Raw genomic sequence first — 19,632 nt, forward strand, 5'->3', positions numbered from 1 at the left:
GCTGAGATCAATAGTCAAGCCCTTACCTGACTGAGCCACCCAGGTGGCCCTTCCCTCATAGAGTTTTACATCCAGGGGACAGCACAGAACCATAAACCAGAAAGTGTAATCTTATATGACAGGTGCTAAAATAGCTGTTGAGGGTGATTTGGAGACACGGCGGGCGGGGGGGGGGGGGGGGAGGGGGGGGCGGGAATATTAAGAAGTCAGAAGGAGTATTTTTCAAGAACTCAGTCTTGAAGAATGGGAATTAAATGGGTAGAAGAGAGTTAAAAGGTTTTAAGTAAAGGGGTACCTAGGTGGCTCAGTCAGTTAAGCGTCCGACTCCTGGTTTCCGCTCAGGTCACGATCTCGCGGGTTGTGAGTTTAAGCCCCACATCAGGCTCTGCACTGACAGTGCAGTACCTGCTTGGGATTCTCTCTCTCCCTCCCTCTCTCTGCCCCTCCCCTGCTCATGCTCGCTCTCTCACTCTCTCTCTCTCTCTCTCTCTCTCTCTCAAAGTAAATAAATAAAACTTAAAAAAAAAATAAAAATGTTTTCAGTGAAGAGAATGATACCTGGGAAATTCTTGAGGACAGAGGTAAAGAGTTTGATAGGACCAGAGCAGAAGATGCTTGCGGGCTTGAAATGGAAGATGAGACAAAAGAAGCAGGCAGGTGCCATGTCGCATGAAGGAACTTGGATAGCAAGCTGGGGATTTTGAGAGAAACCACAAAGCTCTGGGAAGCCACCAAAAGATTTAAATCAGCAGAGTGATAAAATCAGATACAAGCCTAGTAAAGATCATATTGGATGCAATGTGAGAAGAAGATAGGAGGAAGTCCAGGCAGGAGGCATGGAGACCGGTTGGAAGGCTGGTCCCAAACCTGAGTGATTGGGCAAATGGTTATGGATGTGGGAACACAGGACAAGCAGTAGACTGGATTAGAGAAAACGAGTTTCTCTCCCAATTATTTTCCCACAAATTCCCATCATCCCTTCTTTAACATATTAATAAGGAGAAGGAAAAAAATATATATAATTGGTAAAGAATGGATTTGGTTATTCTTGTGCTTATTTTCTGGCCCTAATCTGAATGTAAGCTTCCAGGGGACTGCGTTTGTTGTAAATCCACAGATGCAGGAGACCTGAACTCAGAGGGACCCTGGCGGGCAATGTTCTCACCCCGTTCCCTCCAGTCTCCACTCCTCAAGATTTCAAAATATAGGAAGGCACTTCTTCACAGTGACTTCATGATGATCTTGGATGGGTAAAAACCTAAGCCTCTGTCAGGAATAAATGAACTCATTAAGAATATGGTTTTTATTTCGGTGCACTTACCTTTTGCCAAGTAGTGTCTGTTACGCCCAGATTCACATTAGCAGGCAGCATGAAGGAGAGAAAAGCAAAGCATCCACCACTTTGGAATGGATTTCTTACCTTCTTCACTGCGGATAAGGGGCATTATTGATCTGATTCGGCTAGGTCAATTAGCAGAGCAAACAGATTCCTAGACTGGAGAAAAAGCTAAATGACTTTTGTCCTTGACCTAGAAAAATTACCGGGGCAACCAGAACTTCCATTTCTATGTCTCCTAAATGAGCCTGGTAAGTGGTATACTATCCAAAAGAGTGAGTCTCGAGCCCAGTAGATTTTGATGTGGTTTGGGAACCACTGCTCCATGTATAAAGATCGTAGGGAGCTTTTGAAAGCGGATATATTTTATCTGGGCTCCCTCCCTCAGAACGGGATAAGCACAGTCTGTGAAAAATAATGTGAGATTCAAGCAAAATGTAAAAATATCTCCATAAATGAATGTTAGTGATTTCAGGAAACTATAATGCTGCTGTAATAAATAATGCTCGGTAACAAAAATATTTGGTTATTTCATACTATTAGTTGCATGAGGAAAGAGCATTAATTATAGCACTTTCGTTTTCTTCTTGTATAGCAAGCGGGAGTCTCTGGTAGCAAACATAAGAAGCCAACTCTATAATCTAAGGAGAAAATAAAACTTGTGGAAGGTCACGGGGGTGACTCATGGGAATGAAAGGTAAGGTGAGAACAAAGCCTAGAAGACTAGAAACATTGGACTCTAGGGACATGGGTAGCAGGAACCAACAGAAGTCTCCAAAGGGGGCAGTTGGAAAAAGTAAAATTCTTATCAAAGCCAGTGCTGTTAAAAATGATGTTCAGGGAGTAACGAGCCGGCAGGAAAAGGAGCGATGTTTAAGAAGAAGAAAACGTGCTTTGGAACTTCTGAGAAGCAGTCATTCAAAATGCATAGACTTTAGTTCTTCAGTTAGTGTTGATCCCTTGATGAATTATACTCATTTAAACCTGGAAAGAGCCCAGCAAATATTCTATATAAAGAACATACCTTAGAAGAAGACAGCATGAGGACTAATAATAATGTTTTAAACCTGGCGGTGCTACCCTGATTCCAGCAAAGTAATGAAAGAACAAAAAACAAAGAGGAAAAAAAAAAACGGAACAGGTTGAGTTGTGCGATGATAAACTTACGAAGGGCTCACAAGTCACACTAGGTCGGGGAGGCGGGGGGCAGTGAGGAGAAGGAGGTGGAAGACGAGGAGGAGGAAGAAACCTACCTTTTAAGTGGTAAAATAAAACTTAATTTTGGCAAAATTTATAATGAACTAAAATTTAGTTCCTTTCAATGTGTGTCAAATTTTCTTAAAATAAATGCCCTTACAGGGCCATGAATGATATCCTGCCCCACCCAATGGATAATTTGACTTAACGGCTGTTTAGTTCAACATTTTCAGACAATAATTCACATCACACTTTAGTGTTCATTGTCACCGAATTGAATCCAGAAGTCTTGATGATATGATGATAGAGTTTATAGGACTAATTGTATGAAATGAAGCGTGTCATTTTCCTAACACCACAGTAAGAAGAGTCTCTTTCCTTGTGAGACCTCGCGCTCAGTCTTACACTTATTAACCTTGTAGGTTTAGGCAGTCATTCTGACCTTTTTACGTTTCAATCTCATCATACAAAAGGAGACTATTACCTTATTACCAACCCTGCTTATCTCATAGGATTGTGAAGTACCTGGGGCACAAAGATTGACGGTAAAATCACTTTGCAGATTCTACAGCACCTTATGAATGCAAGGGTTAATTGTAGATACTTTGACGTATTACTTAGTAGTAAGCTTCAGGAAAAGAATTGTAATGTTTTGGATTTCTTGACTAGAGGCCGTAAAAGCAACAGTCAGAGAATTCACGTACATCACAACCTTTTGAAGCAACATTTCACAAGCCAAAACAGCTTTCTGTTTGTTTGTTCTGAGACAGAGAGAGTGTGAGCAGGGGAGAGGCAGAGAGGCAGAGGAAGAGAGAGAATCTTAATCTCCGCACTGAGTGTGGAGCCCTGTGCGGGGCTCGACCTCATGACCATGATATCATGACCTGAGCTTAAATCAATAGTCAGACACTTGTCCAACTGAGCCACCCAGGTGCCCCCAAAACAACTATTTTGAAGAGTTAACTTCAAGGTGCTAAATTTATGTCACAACCCTTAAAAAGAAGTCATTTATGTCTGTGATATATGTATCTCTATACGCCATTTCCTTTTGAAGGCCAATGTGAAACATCACTAAAAAAGGCTGCAGTTGCAACACCACCTTTGATATGACGGCGCATGAGCATAATTAATATTGCATACAAATGCCGTCTCTAAGTATTAGATAGCGAGCTCACTGCCGAATTGTTCTGAAAATGATAGGGTCCGCTTCTTTTAGGTTAAATCACTGAGAATTTTTTTAATTGCCCTTTAATAGAAATCATACGATATTTTTAGCCTAGAGAAAACAGAGTCTGTGGGAACCACCTTCTCCCACCCATGTCTTGGCAGTGGGAACTGGTGTCTCAGATCAAGACTATTTACTGATCCCCATGGTAACAATGTGCTCTTTCTTGCATAAATCCTAATATCATAAGGACCTAATGGTTCTTTAGTATGGCATCTCAACCCCAAAATAACTATGCTGATGTGAAATATAAATGCTCTAAATAGAACATTTTTTTAAATTAAAAGTTAAAAACCATTGCTATGATGCTAGAAAGTTTGATGTAGCCTTTTCAGTAGAAAACGAACATTTTGGAATGAACCCTCTGCCATTTCTGAGTATGGACGCTGGGCCTTCAAAGAAGTGATTGAGTTGGGCCTTTTAATTTGTTACTTGGCAGAGGATCATGCGGGCAGGAGCAATGTTGGGGTTGGGGCTCTGAATAATGTCCCCATACCCATGCAGCAACAGTCCGTGAAGACACTGCCCGGGTGCACGGGCTGCTGGGGTTGAGAGGTCATTACCCTCTTGTTTTCCAGGCTTAACAAGAAATTAAATCCCTAAAAGCTTCATCTACCCTGAGACCTGCTTACTCCAAGGTTGCTAGATATATTAAAGCACACTGGCTAAGATTTCAAACAACAAGAAAGATTAATCACTTTGGGATCCTCAGAAGAAAAATGCTGTACGAATACCAACAAATGGTATACTCTATTTTATCTCCTGGTCAGACCTGACACCTTTAAGCCTCCAGGATTACACGCCCGTTTTAATAAAAGTAGTGCTCTATGGAACGGACTTCCTTCCATACGACGACATTATAATTTTGTTCGAGAGAATGTAGGTGGTGGTGGAGATAATTCTATTTTTCCTTTGACAGCTTCCCCTCCGATGTTTCAAATGCATTACTGTTTTCAAGGGCTTCATGGAACAAATAAAGTCACTTGGCATTTTCACGAAGAGGAGCGTTTCGATACTCTGGACCCAAAGATTGTACTCCAAATAATGTGCTTCTTCCCTTGGCATTATAAAAGCAACCAGATGAAAAAGAGGGTTGCACATCTGAGTGTAGAAAGCAGAGAAGAGCTACAGCAAGGGTAAAGGCTGCCCAGGCTCCAGGTTGACTCCCCGGGTTTTAAAATAAGTGGGTTTTTTTGTTTGTTCTTGTTTTTGTGTTTTTAACTGAAAGCGTCTAATGAGAATGCTAGCTGGGAAAGATCGGGTGAAGGAACAAGTGAATGTTAATCCCCACCGAGGTCAGGAACTTTATTTTATCCGCGTTTGTATTCCATGTGGTGATTGGCCCATCAAGGCCTTACACAGATATAGGCACGAAGGAAAGAAGAGAAAGATTTATGAACCATCAAATGGTCATTTTTGTAATACAAACAGGAGAAAGATTTTTATTTTAAAAAGTGCTATTATTAAGATATCCTCCACAAAGCATAAGTTTGGGGAATATTTCTTACGTAGTTACGTCTCTGTCTTTATGTGTCTGTGATATATCTGTGTGTGATACATGAAGTATGACTATAAATAATGAGGCATAACGAAACATATTTTGAACAATATATCTGTGTTGAAGTGGAGTTGAATTCAATCAGGTTATGCTGAAGTAGTATTGAAATTCAATACCAAATGTCGCGATTATAGATTGTTCAACAGAAAATATTTATTGAGCCGCTTCTACGGTCTGTATCGATAAAATAACAACACTCTTAGGGACTGGGAAGAATGAAATCACTTCGCCCATAGTCATACAACTCCAGAAAGCAGAGAACAACTCGGCTGGCTCTTGAGGCCATGCCCACCCAAGACCATTTAAAGTTGAGGCATTCTTACCCGTCCGTTATACAATTTGACTTTGGAATATATTGTTTCTTTTTTCCTGAAGGAGCCTTTTGGTCATTGTAATTTCAAATCATGACGGCTCAGAAGCTGTCCTTAATAAGAATAAACTGAAGAACTTTTTACCTCCTCCACGGATAGTATCGGCGTCTACGGATGTAGTGTGACTGCGGCAGCAGAAAAAGACGTGACACGAGACAGTTCTCAATGAGTTCAGACCTGGAGCCACTATTGATTGTGTTTGCACTTATTCTCAGCTGCAATCACTCAGTCTCACAGTTGGACAACACCTCTCGTCCAAAATAAACCTTCCATTCTTGATTGCTCCGTATCAGGCAGCTGCCATTTCCAGCTGTTTCTTGATCAGAACACATTGCTTTAACATTTGCCTCTTTATGTGCTTGAAGCAAATGAACAAGCCCAGGAATATTTGGAGACATTTTATGACACATACCAGTGTTATTTGACTCTGCAACAAGTTAAAAACAGATCACAATGACTAATGCCGACACGGAAGAATGGTTGTTTCCGCTTACCTGTGTCTGTGGATAAGAAATATGTTGAGTTTTTTGGACCAGAGAGTCTCTCCTTCCATCATGGTTAAAACTGCACATGCAGGATGAAAAGACTGGAGAAAAGCAGAATGATTTACTGAACTTGTTGCCTTCAGAAAGCAATCTCATTAAAGTAGCTTGTAGGTAGTCCGAAAGTATCTCAAATAAAATAAACTCCATTTTGGAGAAATATATGTCTTCGTGTAATGTCTGTGCATTTTTCTAAACACTCATCATGCCTTTTTCCTACGTTAATGCATAGCGTAGATGACATATACAATATTTTATGGGCGTAGACGGCTGTGTGAGCCTCTGGGCACGGTTACTTTGTAAGAAATGCTTAGTAACATGCACTTTTGCAAAGTCTTTCAACTTGTCTTTGAACCAATGGCCAAGTGTGTTTGGAGAAATGCTTCCCTGCCTTCACAGCCTCATAGTTCTCTGCTTTACCCCTCAGTTCTTCCAAATCAGTCTCGTTCCAACTAAGCCTGACGGGATGCCTCCTCCTTCATCAGTGCCTTTAAATCACCTTCTCCTGCAAAAATCACTAGGGTCCAGCTGCGGTGTTGAGAGAGAATGCTATGGCATTCCAACATTTTCTCTCTACTCCGGTGTCCAATAATTGCAGTGAAAATAACTTGTAAGCAATTTCTTCCCTTCAATCCCTTCAAGCTCTCCCTATACCTCAATGAAATACATGCAAAACCAAAACAAAACAAAAAAAACTTCTTCATTATATTTTACATTAGCATAATGTCTCTGCCTGTTCTCTAGTGATAAGCCCAGGGACGTGATCAAGCTTACCTACGCTGTCTACACAGGAAGATAGAATACACTTTAAATGATACACTATTACAATTAGTAAATCCTTTTAAACACTGATTTTTTTTTTATATAGTCAGTGTCTGGTGACAAAAAAAAAATCCTAATACCAGGAAAATCTGAGTAGATTAATGTCCTTAATATTATGTTAAATTTATTTATTTAGAAATATTACTCTAGGAATTTATTTAGTAATAGAACACCGTATTAGATACTATAAATAGATTATACAGTATATAATGGGCTCAGTTCCTGAAGTCAGGAATATTCTAATCCACTTACAAAGGAGAATCTACAGTTTTTTTTTAAATTTTTTTTTAATGTTTATTTATTTTTGAGACAGAGAGAGACAGAGCATGAGCAGGGAAGGGGCAGAGAGAGGGAGACACAGAATGTGAAGCAGGCTCCAGGCTCTGAGCTGTCATCACAGAGCCCGACACGGGGCTCGAACTCACAAACTGTGAGATCATGACCTGAGCCAAAGTCGGACACTTAACCGACTGAGCCACCCAGGCGCCCCTGAGAATCTACAGTTTCAATAGAGAGCAAAAATAATTGAATACTGTTGATTTTGTATTCTTTGCTTTGTTTTTAAAATGTTTTTAAAATAGGACTAAACTCACAAGTAACTATGACTATACCATTTCTCTTGCTTTCTTCTACAGGGAGGTCCTTACATTCACATAAAGTCAAAAGAGTATCATTGGACACCTACGAAGGGTTTGAGACCTTAAATCCCAGAAGGAATACGAGACCAGTTTGGGCTTTCTATTCTGTTGTTCAGGTGTTAATCATTGGAAGCACCCCCAAACACCCCTCAAAAATCTGTTTGCAAATAGTTTTTTAAAAATGATCCTTTCAGGAGGGCCTGGGTGGCTCAGTTGGTTAATCATTCAACTTCGGTTCAGGTCATGATCTCACAGTTTGTAGGTTCGAGCCCCGCATCAGGCTCTGTGCTGACAGCTCAGAGCCTGGAGCCTGCTTCGGATTCTCTCTCTCTCTCTCTCTCTCTCTCTCTCTGACATTCTGACATCCCGCTCACATTCTGTCTCTCTCTCTCAAAAATAAAAATAAATGAACATTAAAAAAATGTTTCTTGCAGATCATGGGACATGAGTTCCAAAGCAGAGGAAGAGGGCTCATCATTTGCAAATGGCATAGAAGAACAAAATCAAACCCTGTGAAGAGCAAAAAAGAGATGAATTTACCCAAGATCATCTCCCTGGATGCCACCAGCTCGGTTAGAGCTAAATCGTTGATGACTTGAAAGCACCAGATCACATAATCTGACATATGAGGATATACACCACAAATAATCAAATATTTTAAAAATGAAAACATCAAATGAATTAAATATCCTTATTATATTAGAGCTATTAGAATTACTTAAGAGATAGGGGTGCCTGGGTGGCTCAGTCGTTTGAGCATCTGACTTTGGCTCAGGTCATGATCTCACGGTTTATAGGTTCGAGCCCTGCGTCGGGCTCTGTCCTGACAGTTCAGAGCCTGGAGCCTGCTTCAGATTCTGTGTCTCCCTCTGTCTCTGTTCCTCCCCCACTTTTGCTCTGTCTCTTTCTCTCTCAAAAATAAATAAATATTTTAAAAACTTTTTGAAAAATGAATTACTTAAGAGATCTTCTAGAAGCAATCTCTGATGTTAAGCACAATGGTTCTGCATTTTCAAAGCCCTGGGAAGAATTTAAAATACAAGTGATCGTATAAACATGCAGACAAATTTTTAAAGTAGCTAAAGCCCCAACACTTCATTCTGAGGTGTGATTATATACTTCTACACCCCTCCTCCTCTTCCTTCTTCCCTTCTAACACATTAAATTTAATAGTGAACCTAGAAAGCAAGATGTCCCTTTAGGAGCAAAGAAGACATTAAGAATTTTCTTGCAGAGTTGGGGCGCCTGGGTGGCTCAGTTGGTTAAGCATCTGACTTCAGCTCAGGTCATGATCTCAAGGTTTGTGGGTTCGAGGCCCGCATGGGGCTCTCTGCTGTCAGCAGCAAGCCCGCTTCGGATCCTCTGTCTCCCTCTCTCTCTACGCCTCCCCTGGTCATGCTCCTCCCCCCTTTCAAAATAAATACATAAGCTTTAAAAAAGAAGAATTTTCTTGCAGAGAGTGCCAAGTAGGAACCCACCCACCCGCTTTTCTTTGTAAACATTTGCTTTCAAGATTCCTGTAGCATTCTATTACCATCAAAACTCATCAAGAAGGAAAATTAAGTCTCATAAAAAAAAAATCGCAACTTTGATTGTGTCATAACTCCTCCACTTAATAGACCCCAAACCAACATGCTAAGCCTGTCACTCAAGGTCCTTTGGGTTTCCTCCATCCCAAGCCTCAGCCCAGGTGGACTCCTCACAGTTAGACAAACAGATTCTGTACCATATTGCCTCTTGGCTTTGACTCAACTTTGTCCACCTGGAATTCCTGCCTTCTTATCTACCATTTGGTCACTCAGGAACTCGGGACCTTTGTACTTGGTCCTTGGTCTGTGCCTGAATCTGTGCCTGTCTCAGTTCTAACCCTGCTTCAAGAGTGAGGAGTCTAATTCCAAGCCATGCACTTATTCCATGAAATCTTTCTTTCTCTCTCTGATCAAGAATAATTTATTGATCTATCCATTCCATCATTTATTTAGTTAAATATTGTATTGAATGCCTATTGTAGGCTAAGTCCTAATAATACGAGTGCAGGTGAAATCTGTTCCCTGACTTTGTGGAACTTGAAGCTGAATTGAAAAAGCAAACGGGTGAAATAGCAGTTACCCTAGAGTTATAGCGTGGGAAGGCAGAGTTGTACAATGTGTGCTCCAGATCCTAAACCGCACTGGAAAGGCCAGCGTCCTCCCGGAGGAAAGAGCACCTGATCCGAGCCTTGAAGTTCAAGGAGAGTTAGCTAAACACAGAAGACAATGACGAGTGTTCTGCGCAGAAAGAAAAGGCGCAGGAAAATAGCATAAGAAATGTGAGGAAAACCACGGCTTTCTACGTAGTCAGGCTGTGCATGCAGTACAGGTCACTGGAGGTGGCTTCAATGAAAGGACCTGGGTGGGTGAGTGACCAGAGACGAGATTAAGATGTGGACTGTAATTGGGGCATCTGGGGGGGCTCAGTCGGTTAAGCCTCCGACTCTTGGTTTCGGCACAGGTCATGATCTCACGGCTTCAGGGGTTTGATCCCTGCATCAGGCTCTGTGCTGATAGTGTGGAGCCCACTTGGGATTCTCTCTCTCCCTCTCTCTCTCTCTCTTTCTCTCTTTCTGCTCCTCCCACTATCTCTGTACCTCTCAAAATAAATAAATAAAAACTTTTTAAAAAAATGAGTGAATTGCAAGTAAATTTTAAAACATCCCTGAGAACTAAGTTAAGCAATTTATATTTTATCCTAAACGTTTTGGGGAAGGATTGAAAAGTGTGGAGTGGGGAGTGGAAAAATCAGAATTGGAGTCTGAATGTTACCATCATCCACCCAAACACCCGCATCTGAAAAAAAATTAAAAGTCCACTTTCTGTATGAATTATGGTTTTATTTTTCTCAAAGAACAGGAAGTCCGGGGTGGGCAACTTGGTGAGGCTGTCAATACCTGAAGTTCTTTCTGCCTGTCTGGCCCGGCTTCCTTACCTCATAGGCCTTTGTCCTCTCCCTTGTCCCCTCCGGGTCACCACACAGCGGCTGCAGTTTCAGTCTCCAGGTTCATTCTGTGGGAGGGAAATAGGTGGGAGGGGTAGAGGGACAAGCGGGGCAAAGCTGACCCTGTCCCTTTTTACCAGATAAAGACACACTTTCCTGAAGTCTCACCCAGGAGACTCCTATTTATGCCTATTTGACCAGAACGTGTGTTACACGGTTGTCCCTGGCTGCAAGGGGCGGTGAAAAAACAAAGTTTCCCTTTAGGAATTCTAAAGTAGAAAAAGGCAAGGGAAGAGAGGGCACTGAATGGTCCCTCTGCCGAGGGCACAGCCGCCATCTGCTGGGTCCACCACTGAGCTACATACGGTCAGCTTTTTAAATACCGTGTCTTAAAAAGTAACCAATTAACTAACTAAATATCATACCTTCATTTCCCTCAGATACATTATTTTTATATAGAATATATATTTTTATACAGATAACACATTATTATGCATACGTATAATGTGTAGATACTATACAACATAAAATGCACTAACAAATGGAATCTATATATACATTTATGTCAGATTGAAAATATATAGATAATAATAACATAAAATGTATTAAGATATAGACTCTACACACACACAAACACACACATATGTCTGATTGAAGGGAGGGAGGGGAAGGTTTGAATGTCATAATATTTTGAATTTTTTTTTTTAACGTTTATTTATTTTTGAGACAGAGAGAGAGCATGAACGGGGGAGGGTCACAGAGAGAGGGAGACACAGAATCTGAAACAGGCTCCAGGCTCTGAGCTGTCAGCACAGAGCCCGACGCGGGGCTCGAACTCACGGACCGCGAGATCGTGACCTGAGCCAAAGTCGGACGCTTAACCGACCAAGCCACCCAGGCGCCCCCCTTTTTTTTTTTTAATTTTTTTTTTGAATGTCATAATATTTTGAATGAAAAAAATAATTGCCCCTCCTTGCTCTGGCCTTAGTGCTTTGCACAGAGATTACTCAAATCCAGAATTCCTCCAACTTGCCATTAGTACAGCTATTTTGTACCCTTCCCTCTTTTACACAAATTTTAAAATGTACGCAAAGGAGAGAGGATAATAGAATGAGTCCCCCAGCGACCAGTCAACCACCCGCAACAATGATCCTTTTGCCAATCTTGTGTCATCCATCCTTCTCCTTTTCCTCTGGAAGGCTTTAAGCAAACTTGTTCCATTTCAGTACACAAAAATGAATTATCTCTGCATACCTCAAATTTATTTTTTCTTCTTCAGATAAGAGAGTCTATAGGAATTTTAACAGGACTGGGAAAAAAAGGCTAATGGAAAAATGTTATTCGGGAATTCTCTCACATACGTGCGCACGTGCACACACACGCACGCGCGTCCCAACAGACTGAAAAAAAGAGAGAAATTTTGAAACAGAGAAGCCGAATTTTCAGGAACTGGAAGGTTAAGTGGAGTTTCCACAGCCCCCTGGGGGAGGACCTCTCCCCTAGAGCTTTATTGGCCGCAACCAGATTTCTCCTTCCCTACCCTTCAAATTCAGGTCCAGGTTATGTGTCATTTAAAGCATCGCTGACAGTTAATAAGTGTAGCAATTAGTCTTCTGGTCGAGTTTACATTCTTTAACACTATAAAAGAAGTTTTCTGAATCTCGAACTGTATGCTAGATGGTGGATTAGTAGGAATTGCCACAAAGTCCTAAATGAGAAGCTGTGTCTGGAAGAACCTGGCCTTTCCTTCTGTCTTGAAGACTTTGATCACTCTGACCTTCCGTTGCTACCTTATCCTTTAAGACAAATAATTCAGAGTGTTCACAGCTCGTCTTAACTAAATAAGTACATTAAGTATGTATGTATTCATTCATGTACAAATTCACGTCCATTTGTCCAGACATTCATTTATACATTTCACCATTCACTCAACATTTTGCAGGTCCTGTACATATCTTATCGCTAAAATCTTTAAGGATGAAGACCAGACCGTGGTAAGGAGTTATAATTGTGCCTCTGTTTTCATAAGCTAAGCAAACCCACATCCTAAAAGCTCTACGTGGGAATCAGGGGAAAAGTGATTGTTCCCTAAACGTCCGGGGAGTAGAAATGCCAATCTGAAAGCGTATTTCCAAAAAGGCACAGTGGCAGGACGGCGGGGTGGGAAACGGGCCTGGCTGGAAGGATCTCTATATGTGTATTTTTATCGTCCATGTGTTGGATGAAGCAGAGAGCTGCCAGATAGCTTCTTTTCCACAGCTTGGAGTTACTGTTGGGAACAGATCCATGTATGGAAGCGAAAGCCGAAAGGCACAGATAAGCAGAGATCCAGCTATGCAAACCATGTTTAGAGACACTTAAAGGACAAGCATCTCAGGTCCTCTCTTTCTGGTAAATTCGGAGCAGCCATCATACGGGGTCTTTTCTCACATCCAGCCCATGCGGACCGAGCAGCCCAGACTTGACGGAGGTAGGTGCAGGGCTTTTGTGATGAAACTTATCTAAAGGAGCATTCATGAATATTCCTTCCTGAGCTCTTGATGTCCTTTAAGGGAAGCTGCCAAATGATATTTTGGAAAAAAAAAAAAAAAAAAAAGACAGGAAGAAAGAAAGAAAGATTTGGGTTGGGGCTGGTGACTGAGAGGTATTTAACAGCTCTGCCTTCACAAGACAAGGCAGCTTGGTTACAGAGGGAAAGCGACAGCACGGAATTCCTGCCAAATCTAATCCCTTTGTCCGGGGTCACTTACCCTTTGGATTTTTGCGGATAGGAGTCTTCCCGGATATTGCCAGCACCTTTGGAATGAGCCACAGCTTGCCGTGCGTTCTGATGCCGTGTATTTTAGGCTGGGGTAGGTAGGATTTGCCCTTTTCTTCGCCTGCTCCTCTGAAGCCAGCAGAAACTCACACGTGGGGCTACTTCTTCCTTAGACATGGAAGGGCTGCTCATAAACGACATTATTATTTTTGGCAGGGGAAGTCATTTTTGCAGTGTTTCTCAGCAGATCGGAGGTTGATTACATCCTGTTCAAAGATTCTTGGGTTGCTTTCACAAACACGGGTCTTGCGCAAGTGGCAATTGCTGAAGCCAGCTGAAGCGTTGGATGGTTGTCAGTGCCTCTAGCGTTTTTCTTTCTTTTGCATTAATGACTGGAAACAGGAACTTGAGGGGACACTTCCCCAAAGATGCTTGCAGCTGTCAGGGATGTGTTGGGAATAGTAGGTTGTGGCAGAGTCACAAAAGCCGTACGTCTCAGGAGTCCAAAGTAAAAGTATAAACGTGAAGACAAGAACAATAGTAGCATCTCTATGACTCTAGTCCATTTTCTGAAATATTGGCTAACTCTGCCAAATCTTATCGGTCACACTTTGAAATGTTACTCTAGCTAATTACCAAATTGTAACAATTAGACCATTAAAGCAGTTCTTTGAGAGTTGCTGGCAAAATCTGTGAACTCTTGCTAAACACTTTAATGAAATCAAGGGACAAATTTACGGGTCACACATGTAAAATGTGTGGGTTTTTCCAAAATTGAATTAAAGTAATTTTTCCACAAGAAAATGAAATGTAAATCCAGAATTTCTCTGGTTGAGAATAATGTGTCTCTATTTCAAGCAAGATTTGAACTCTCGTTCTTTAGGCTTTCAATCTTGTCATAGAGCAGGAGAGGAAAAAAAGAAAGAAAAAATTGGATGTGACTTTTCCTTTCCTTTCCTGATGGCAAAATGATTAATAAACAAGTGAAGGAAAATAATAAAAATGGCTTGTAATACTGACCAGGGAGATGTTCTTTGGATAAATTAGAGAGTGGGAAAAGCAATTCGCTTAGGGGTTGCAGATAAGATGACTCTAGTGATGGAGTGATTTCTCTCAAATTGTGAATATTCCATAATACCAAAAAAAGTGGCAGAGAAGGAGAAAACAGGGTTCTAGTCCCATAATAAAACTTCATCATTGTTAAAATAATTATAATACTAAAGCATGGATGTTTTCATCAAATTATTCCTTTTCATATCTATTCTCCCTGACGGCACATGAAATTAACAACACATTCAAGCTTACCCTCTACAGATCTCTAAAATAGGCTATTTTATTCACCTAAAAATACTAATATTCTGATACTGAGAGAGAGAGAGAGGCAGGCGATAAACTTTGCCTTCTTTTTTTACACTAACACACACAAGGCGTTGTAACTTTCGCTAAAGTGGAATGGGCCTACAAAAGGGTGGCTTTAAAATACTGAATTAAACACTACATACCAAGCAGCTTTTCCAAAGGAACAGTACAGCAGGAGTCTGGGCAATTTTCAATAAGCAAAGGGTTATTGTAAGTTATGTCACTGGTATTTGTGACCAGATGCAATGCATCTATGATGTCATTGACTGTTTTCTCATATGCTTACTGCCAAGTACATTTCAAGTATTCATTCCTCATGAGAAATGTCTGTTCCTGTTAGTCTTTAGTAAGGAAATTTAAGAAGTGCAATATCAGTAATAAAGAGTGACTTATTGCTATTTTTTAAATAGTATGTAAAGATCCGTGAAAAAAATGACAAATACTCAAACTACTTGGCCTTTTGACTATGACTTCTTAAGCACTCAGTGATGACTATACATGTAGACAATCTTGGCGAGGTCATGACCTGAAGGAAATTCATGGCGACCAAGAGTGATAAAGAAGTTGAAATGTATCCTAAGAACACAGAGCACAGATTTGAGGCTCCTGTGTATATGACGGTGCCAGACGGGATAGCTCCTGGGCCAGGTCACTCGGGCTCCAATGAGCAGGAAGAGCAAGTCTTTTAGGGGCTTTGATGGGGAACAACTTCCCTGAACATTGAGGGCGGAGTTTGTATGAAAGTGAGAGGAGAGGTTTACTTCTCCAGAGGTATGAAAAAGGATTTTGATCCACAGGAAAGGACATTAAGTTTCAAGGAAATGATAGCATTGGGCTACTTTTTAAAAATCCCCTTGGGGGAAAAAAGACAGAGAGGGAAACAAACCCTAAGAGACTCTTTATGACAGAGAACAAACTGAGGCTTGATGGAGGGAGGGGGGTGGGGGACGGGCAAAATGGTGGACCAGCATTAAGGAGGGCACTTGTTATGATGAGCATTGGCTGTTATATGTAAGTGAGGAATCACTGAATTCTACTCCTGAAACCAATATTATACTATATGTGAACTAACTAGAAATTAAATAAAAATTAGAAGAAAAAATTAAGAAAAAAATAAAAATCTCCTTGGGAACTTTAAACGAAATAAAAATCTCTCCGATGATTAAAAATTGTGGGACATTGAGTGGTCGCGGACAGACCACTGACGATTTCAAGAACCTTAAAGATGACAGCAGGCATGAGACTCGGGAACAAATCTGAAGACCAGAGAGGCTATATACTTTCTCCAAGGTTAATCAATGGATTAATCTTTCTCCAATGGTTAATCAATGGGTTCCCCAGAACCCAGATAATTTGGTTTTCTGATCAGAGCTAATCTGCCCATGCTGCTCTTCTTTCAATTTCTTAAGCTTAAAGTTACATATTTTCAAGTGTCACGGCAAGGTATTAGAAGAATTCCGTGACCAAAGAATTTTGAAGGTAGTTTTAAGGCTTATAAAGTAATGAAGGGAACAGATCTCTGTGGCACTTAGTGCTGCTGTGGAGAAAATGGCCTCTCCTACCTTGCTGACTTCTTCCCATGCTTCTCACCTCTAACTGCACCTGAAAATCACTTAGGAGGAGTAGTGTCCACACTGCACTCCAGATGAACTACATATGCTCATGGGGTCCAGGCAAGGGTAGTTCACTTTTTAAATCTACCCAATGAAATGTAAAGCCACAACCAGGATCAAGAACCACTTCGTTTTTGAAATAAAAAAGCGGTAACCACTTTAATTGATCTCGACAGGCAAGTTAACAGAACCACAGCTGAAGATCAAAACTGAACTCTTGCCCAAAGAGATGATTTCTTTGAAAGCTTTACTGATGTAATCTTTGCTGACAAGGAGATCCTCTTTACAGGTTTCAGCATATATTTTTTTTAAATTTTTTTTAACGTTTTATTTATTTTTGAGACAGAGACAGAACATGAACGGGGGAGGGGCAGAGAGAGAGGGAGACACAGAATCGGAAGCAGGCTCCAGGCTCCGAGCCGTCAGCCCAGAGCCCGATGCGGGGCTCGAACTCACGGACCGCGAGATCATGACCTGAGCTGAAGTCGGCCGCTTAACCGACTGAGCCACCCAGGCACCCCAGGTTTCAGCATATTTAAAAAGAAGTTTTCTCTATACAAAGGATTGATATGGATCTATGTGATATCTCTCATACTTCTTTAGCCTGAAATTTACGTGTGTTAGCCACAATTATAGAAACGTTAAAAAATATGTATATGTGACGTTATGGTTCTGAATTATAGACGGTAAATGACATTTTATACTATTTTAGCGAGTAGCAAACAGCCATCTTGAAAGGGCTTGTTAATTTTGGATAGCAACAGTTTTCTCGGGAATAGGCAAATCATTGCCTTTTTTGCCTTTTGCCTTTCTAAGTGGCAAGAATTCTGGAAAGAGAGTGAATGATTTTATGCGGGAGATCTATTCGTTTATCACATATCAAAATACATGAATGAGAAACTAATGGTAGCCAAAATATGATGAGGATATGTAGGGCCACAAGAGACTCCTTCCATTTAAGGTGGGAAACGAAGACTGGGCTGCCCAACCCTGCAAGGAAAGAGTCTGGGCCAAATGCAAGTAAATACAACTTAAAGATCTTAGATAAAGAAGATTATTCAAGATAGTGGGTGGAAGCAACGATCAGAGTTCTGACTGCTGATGGTAGGTGGGATCAGACAATCTGAGTTTCATCCTGGCTCTTCAATGTACATCATGGCTGTGTGACCTTGGGCAGGTAACATCATCTTTGTAGGCCTCCATTTCCTTCACTATAAATTTTGGATAGTAACAGCATAACCACATGGAAGGGATTAAGTGGCAGAATGCGCACAAGGTATTTAGCTTCGTGGCCAGTAAATGGTGGTACCATCTTTGAAAGCAATATTAAAGTCAAATCAGTCTCTTGAGGAAGTCTCTGAAACTAGGAATATTACACAGAAGAGTGATCACATTTCAAGGAGCGTATAGATGAATTCTTAAATGCCTCTCAAGTCAGTTTTTAAAATCAACCCAGCACTAAAACTGAGCCTTTGGGAAGCACTGATTAAATACTCTTTCATTGGTTGAGTATGTGCCCATTGAATCCCTTTCCTACTCTAAATTATACCATGAAGGTGAGCCTTGAAACTGTCATTTAAGATATCAAAAATAAAGACATAAATACAGATATATATTCACTCATGAATAGTAAGAGACATACAAAAAAAAGCAATTTCAAAAATGAGCTCATATCATCATGGCTGAGAAGTGCATCAGTTAACATTTCTTGAATCATTTTCCGAGCAAGGTGTGTTTTAGGTAGAAATAGAAGACTTCATTGAATAGTTGCTCAATGAAGAGTAATGTATTACATTCCGATCAGTAATAATTTATAATAGTAATTATCAGTCTAGGCCTTCAGTCTGCCCAGCAGCTTACCCCCTGAGAGATAAGATGTGATCATTTATGAAATGACATTATTGATTGCAAGCTATTCTTGAATTTCATTTAAAGAAATAAAATTTTAACAAACTATTTCTAACTTTCAACTAATTTTACCACTGTTTTACCCATATGGATACAATACATACAATGACATAAAAAGGTTTGGTTTTGGTTTTGGTTTTGGTTGAATCTCCAAATTCTAGATTCAGACAAATCTATTAACTACCAATCATACATCTTATCGCCATGCTGGGCAAATTCTCTAGTAACTACCTTGGCATGTGTTGCGCTCTATTATTTTCCAAGCATGCTTCCAAGCAAGTCGCATATATTAACTTATTAATTCTGATCATTGCTCTACAAGATAAGCAGCCATTTCACAGAAAAAGAGTGAGGCACAGAAAGGTTGCATAATATGCCCAAGGTCACACAGCAAGTAAACAGAAGAGGCAGGGTTTGAAGCCTGTGCTTAACCTCCGTGTTCTAACTGTCTCACAATTGTTTCCTGGCCTTTTAAAAATGGAAACAAATAAATGAATGAGTGAAAAAATTAATGTCAAAAAATATTCAGTATAGTGTCTGATAAAAAAAGCAAGCCGTGTTATTCTTCTCACATTACTGTTCATTTAGTTTAATGTTTAATGAGTAAGCTAACCATTGGAAATAGTGCTTCTGAAAAGAAAGTGTAATAAGAAATAAGATTTATTTACTTTTATTTATTAAGGTCAAGTATACATTAAATAATATTTCATATCCCTGAATAAGAAATAACATTGACTGTTCTTTATAAACTAACGTTTCCAAATTGTTGACTGGCTATTTTTCAGACCTAGAGGATAAATTATTATTTTGTGACTATATTCCATCTTCTTCCCTCCTCTCTTCATCACATTATGTTTCAATAAGTAGGCGGCAAAATTTTTATATCCTTCCCCCCATCCTTCACTGTGACGTAGCAAAGATGAGCTAGACACAAATTAAAAAATGAGATAAGAATCATTCAAATGAAAGTTAGTATTGTATTCAGGGACCCAGTTCACATGCATGTTAAATGGCATTTAAATTCCAGTTCATAAACCTAAAATGAAGAATGAGAGCTGCACTTGGCATTCAAGTTGCATTTAGATCAGGCTTATGAGCACGGGACCTTCAGGAATTCAGCATGTAACATTGCACAATTATGTATTAGTTTTATGAAGATTGTAATGAAACATATTTTAATTATGGCAATACAAATTATACACAAGTTGGCCACTTATTATTGATTGATTGATTGATTGATTGATTTTGCACAGAGCATGTAATGAAAACTTTTTTCCCCTTTTTATCATGCTTGTGCAGAGGAATAGAGGTCAAATCCACGTTCTACCACTC

General features: G+C 40.3%; 1 protein-coding gene and 2 long non-coding RNA genes across 7 annotated transcripts in view; 2 read left to right on the forward strand and 1 right to left on the reverse strand.

The window, feature by feature from the left end:
* The first annotated feature begins 946 nt into the window (after nucleotides 1-946).
* On the forward strand, nucleotides 947-6,393 carry LOC109265415 (uncharacterized). The gene is made up of 2 exons (XR_008418037.1): nucleotides 947-2,033; nucleotides 5,692-6,393. It is a non-coding gene; the product is annotated as an uncharacterized LOC109265415 (long non-coding RNA).
* Nucleotides 5,353-14,168, reverse strand: LOC109265408 (uncharacterized). 2 transcript variants are annotated; one of them, XR_008418036.1, is made up of 3 exons: nucleotides 13,413-14,168; nucleotides 9,799-10,730; nucleotides 5,353-6,273 (listed from the first exon to the last, which is right to left on the reverse strand). It is a non-coding gene; the product is annotated as an uncharacterized LOC109265408 (long non-coding RNA). The 2 variants fall into 2 exon arrangements; XR_008418035.1 differs by having other exon boundaries at nucleotides 5,353-10,730.
* SLC8A1 (solute carrier family 8 member A1) overlaps nucleotides 12,863-19,632 on the forward strand; it is a 381,905-nt gene continuing 375,135 nt past the window's right edge. For all 4 annotated transcript variants that reach the window (XM_019446549.2, XM_019446565.2, XM_019446533.2 and 1 more), the window contains exon 1: nucleotides 12,863-13,132. The gene's annotated coding sequence lies outside the window, so the exon portion shown is untranslated. The remainder of the gene's footprint in view (nucleotides 13,133-19,632) is intronic.

This window comes from Panthera pardus, unplaced genomic scaffold (assembly GCF_024362965.1).
Source record: "Panthera pardus isolate Hobbes unplaced genomic scaffold, ASM2436296v1 HiC_scaffold_26, whole genome shotgun sequence".
Taxonomy (NCBI): Eukaryota; Metazoa; Chordata; class Mammalia; order Carnivora; family Felidae; genus Panthera; species Panthera pardus.